Raw genomic sequence first — 5,189 nt, forward strand, 5'->3', positions numbered from 1 at the left:
TTTTGTTGTTGTTGTTGTTGTTTTTCGAGACAGGGTTTCTCTGTATAGCCCTTGCTGTCCTGGAACTCATGATGTAGACCAGGCTGGCCTTGAACTCAGAAATTCACTTGCCTGTGCCTCTCAAGTGCTGGGATTAAAATCATGTGCCACCACACCAGGCTAATGATTCTTTATAGGAATTATTTAAATATGTCCAATGTAAATATATTGTACATATGCAATAATAAATAATTAAGATAAAATAGACAATTTCTGTGCTTGTACAGCTAAATTTAGCATGTACTCACTGAAAATTCACACATGTTGANTGCAACATGTAAGAAATAAAGAAAGCTAACAAACAAAATGTATTTTCTCATATGGAGATATCCTATTACACTATATATTTACATTTGAAAATAATCATTTGGAAAATCTCTTCTCAAGCTTTACATAAATATTATGTTTATACATTTAAATTTTAATAAATGAATGAATATCTTTAGGTGTAAAATGATTCATTTCTCCTTAGCAGCAATTGTTCCTGTAATCTGGTGCAATTTTGTTGAAAATTTCCACCATATTTCTTTATTATATTCACCCAAACTGTATCATTTCATTTTATTAAAAATGCTTCTCTTATCACTTTGGTAGTGAACTATCACTTAACAACTGTATCATCTCTCGAATGACCATGAGCTCTACACTGACTGGGTGGCCAGGAACTGAAGATTGGATAGTTCAGACACCTAAACTGGGTGTCCTGTCAAGTTGTCATCAGACAGGCTTTTTCTGGCAGCCAATAGGAGCGTGAGAGAGAGTCTAAATTGGAGGTTTTCATTGGGTACTTTCCATTGGAGATCAGGGAATTCTAGAGAAGATGGCTGGTGAGTGGAATTTTGGGAGTCAGAGGGCATGTAGGACACCAGGAGAACTAGCCCACTTAATTAAATAAGCAGGGCTCATATAGGCTCACAGAGACTTAAGCAGCAAAGAAGAGGAAGGTATGAATCTGCACAAGGTCTTCTGTGTATATGTTATAGCTGTTAGCATGGTGTTTTTGTGAGACTCCTAACAGTGGGAGTGGCTGTACATCTGACTATTTCACCTGCTCTTGGGACTCTTTTACTCCTGTTAGGTTGCCTTGTCCAGCCTCAATATGAGAGGATTTTTAACTTNTCTTATTGTATCTTGTGTTGTCATGCTTGGCTATTATATCTTGGAGTACTATGCTTTTCTAAAGGAAAGCAAATGGCAGGGGATTTGGGTGAGAGGTGCAGTTTGAGAAAGCTGAAAGAATTGGAAGGGGGAAGAAACTGACCAATTATAAAAATAAATTAAAAAAAAATCAACATCCTTAGTCATCAAAGAAATGCAAATCAAAACAACCCTGTGATTCCACCTTACACCATTCAGAATGGCTTCTCAAGTCATTCAAGTGACAGTACATGCTGGCCAGGATGTGGAGAAAGGGGAACACCTCTCCATTGTTAGTGGGATTGTAAGTTTATACAACCACTCTGGGAATCAATCTGGCAGTTCCTCAGAAAATTGGAAATCGTTTTACCTGAAGACCCAGTTATACCACNCTTGTGCACATACCCAAAAGATGCTCTACCATACCACAAGGAAAAGTGCTCCACTATGTTCATAATAGCCAGAAGCTGAAAACAACCCAGATATCCCTTAACTGAAGAATGGATACAGAAAATGTGGCTCATTTACACAATGGAATGATATTCAGCTATTCATAACAGCTGAATTTTCAAGGATATCATGAATTTTCAAGCAAACTGGTGAAACTAGAAAAAAATCATCTTGAGTAAGATAACCTAGACGCAAAAGGACATTAATGGTATATAGTCACTGATAAGTGGCTATTATCCCAAATGTATATAGTACCCACGATACACCCCACAGATCCTAAGAAGTTAAACAAGAAGGAAGGAAGATCCAAGTGAGGATGCTTCAGTCCGACTTAGAATGTGAAAGAAAATAATCATGGGAGGTAGAAGCTGGGTGTTACCTGGGTGAGAGAGGGGAGGGGAGGAGAAAAGGGGGTAGAGGCAGGATGAAGTATGGCGTGAAATAAAAGAGAAGCTCAGAAGGCCAAGAAAATAAATGAAACCCTGAAGCTGCCAGGCACAAGGCATCAAGGGATCCTCCTTAAAGACCCAGGGATCCAGGATCTGGGAATCTCCCAGGTCTCAACCTGAGGAAACCACCTCCAATTGTTGAACTGAACCTCCAGTGGAGGGATGTGACATCAACCCACCTTCAAATTTTTGGACCCCAAATTTTTCTCAAAGAAATGCAGGGACAAAAATAGAATAGAGATTGAAGGAATTTCTGACCAACGTGAGATCTGTCTGTCCCATGGGAGTGCATCAAATAACTGACACTGTTACTGGTGCTATGTTGTGCTTACAGACTGGAGCCAAGCATAGCTTTTCTTTGAGAAACTCTATTAGCAGCTGACTGAGACATATGGAGATAGCATTGGATGGGTGTCTGGGACCTCTATGGAAGAGAGTGGGGATGAATTGAAGGAGCTGAAGGGGATGNAAAGCCCATAGGAAGAACATGAGCTCACAGAGACTAAGCCACAATCCAAAGAGCATAAAGGGACTGGTTAGCTACTCCTGGCACATATCTAGCAGAGGACTCCCTTTTCTGGCCTAGAGGGAAAAGAAGCACCTAATACTTCATAGAATTGATGCTCCTGGGAAGATGGCAACCTCTCAGACGTGAAGTAGAGGGGACATGAGGGGAAGTGCTCTGGGAGGGAGACTGTGGAGAGATAACATTTGGGACATAAATAAAGTAAATAAATTAAATAAATTAAACTGCTTCAGTTTATTTCCAGTAATGTACAATAACTAAATTAAGTTGTCAAATAAACATTAGGGAAAATGATGCCCCATCTTTGCATTTTGGTGGTTCTGTCCAAATTGATTTTGACACTTCATTTCCAGTTCCCCAAATAGTTCAAAAGCTTTATTACATTCATAATGTACTCTGTCACCAGGTGTATATTTAGCCTTGGACTTGGATCCACACAGTGCAAAATAAAGTATCACTACCAATTTGCTCATCTTGAGTGTCAAGTTATTGCATAAGTTTCCAAATATATTTATGACTTGATNAGTGGATAAAAAATTGCTACATTTACTTACACACAGAAAATAAAATCATGAATGTCAGAGTAATGATGGGAAATAGAAAAAAATTCATCCTGAGTGAGGTAACTCAGAACAAGAAAGACATACACTGAATAACTAAGCAGGGCTCACATGGGCTCACAGTGACGGAAGTAGCAAAGAAGAGGAAGGCTTGGGTCTGCACAAGGTCTTTTGTGTATATGTTATGGTGTTAGCATGGTGATTTTGTGATATTCCTAACAGTGGGAGTGGTTGTACATCTGACTATTTTGCCTGCTCTTGGGACTCTTTTCCTCCTGTTAGGTTGCCTTGTCCAGCCTCAATATGAGAGGATTTTTACCTTGTCTTTTTGTATCTTGTGTTGTCATTCTTGCCTATTGTCTCTTGGAGGACTAATATTTTCTAAAGGGAAGCAGAGGGCAGGGGATCTTGGGGAGAGGTGAAATTTGAGGAAGTTGAGAGGATTGGAGGGGGAAGAAACTGTGGTGAGTTAAAAAAAAAAGATAGTTAAAAAATCACCATATTTGTCATCAAAGAAATGTAAATCAAAACAACCCTAAGATTCCACCTTGCACACACACAAAAAAACAAAAACAAACAAAAAAAACACTGCTTCTCAAGTCATTCAAATGACAGCACATGCTGTTCAGGATGTGGAGAAAGGGGAACACTTCTCCATGGTTGGTGAGATTGTAAATTTACACAACCACTCTGCAAATTAATCTTGCGGTTCCTTAGAAAATTGGAAATCACTTTACCCGAAGACCCAATTATACCACTCATGTGCATATAACCCAAAGATGCTCTACCATACTATAAGGACACATGCTCCATTATGTTCATAATAGCCAAAATCTGTAAACAACCCAGATGTCCCACAACAGCAAAATAGATACAGAAAATATGGTTCATTTACAGAATAGAATGATATTCAGCTATTCATAACTAGGATATCTTGAATTTTCAAGGAAATTGGTGAAACTAGAAAAAATCATCTTGACTAAGGTAACTTAGATGCAAAAGGACATTAATGATATATACTCACTGATAAGTGGCTATTAGCCCAAATGTACAGAGTACCCATGATACACCCCACAGATCCTAAGAAGTTAAACAAGAAGGAAGGTCCAAATGAGGATGTGTCCATCCTACTTAGAATGTAAAAGAACAATATGGGAGGTAGACGATGGGCATTACCTGTGTGGGACAGGCGAAAGGAAGGGAAATGGGGGTGGGGACAGGATCAGGTAAGGGGTGGAACTGAAGAGAAACACATAGGGCCACGAAAACTAGTGGAACCCTGAAGCTGCCAAGGAAGGGATCAGGGCAGCCTCCTTAAAGTCCCAGAGGCCCAGGATTGGGGAGGCTCCCAGGTCTCAATGTGGGTGACCTTAAGCAAAAGTGCCCTGGGAAGGGAGCACTGGGAAGGGATAACATTTGGGATTTAAATAAAATAAATTTAAAAATTTAAAAATTACTTCAGTTTATTTTCACTAATGTACAATAACTAAATTACATTGTTAAAGAAACATTAGGGATTCCCTACCTTAGCACTTTGGTTTTTCTGTCCATATCCCATTTTCACACATCATTCCCACTTGCCCAAATAGTTCCAAAGGTTTATTACATTCATAATGTACTCTGTCACCAGGTAGATATTTATCCTTGGTCCTTGTTACTATAGTAGCATTTGGCATATGTGGTGGATCCACACAGGAATTATCTAAAGAGCAAAATAAAGTACCACTACCTATTTGCTCGTCTTGAGTGTCCAATTATTGCATATGATTCCAAATACATTTTTACTTGGTGAGTGGATAAAGAAAATTTGCTACATTTATTTGCACACACAAAAAATGAAATCATGAATATCACAGGTAAATGTTGGGAAATAGACAAAAATTCATCCTGAGTCGGGTAACTGAAAACATGGAAGACATGCATGTATTTTTTTCTTATGTGTAGATATTAGCTGTAAAGTCAGGAAAGTCAAGTTACAATCCATATAAAAACAGAGGTAGGTATAGCATAATGAGCTAGGGCTAAGGT

The 5,189-nt window shown here is 38.8% G+C and overlaps 1 pseudogene; it reads right to left on the reverse strand.

Annotated features, from left to right (window-relative positions):
• Positions 1-4,915, reverse strand: part of LOC110288152 — a 16,212-nt pseudogene extending 11,297 nt beyond the window's left edge.
• Positions 4,916-5,189: the final 274 nt, after the last annotated feature.

The sequence above is a fragment of the Mus caroli genome, unplaced genomic scaffold (genome assembly GCF_900094665.2).
Source record: "Mus caroli unplaced genomic scaffold, CAROLI_EIJ_v1.1 scaffold_14564_U1_1, whole genome shotgun sequence".
In the NCBI taxonomy this organism is placed as follows: domain Eukaryota; kingdom Metazoa; phylum Chordata; class Mammalia; order Rodentia; family Muridae; genus Mus; species Mus caroli.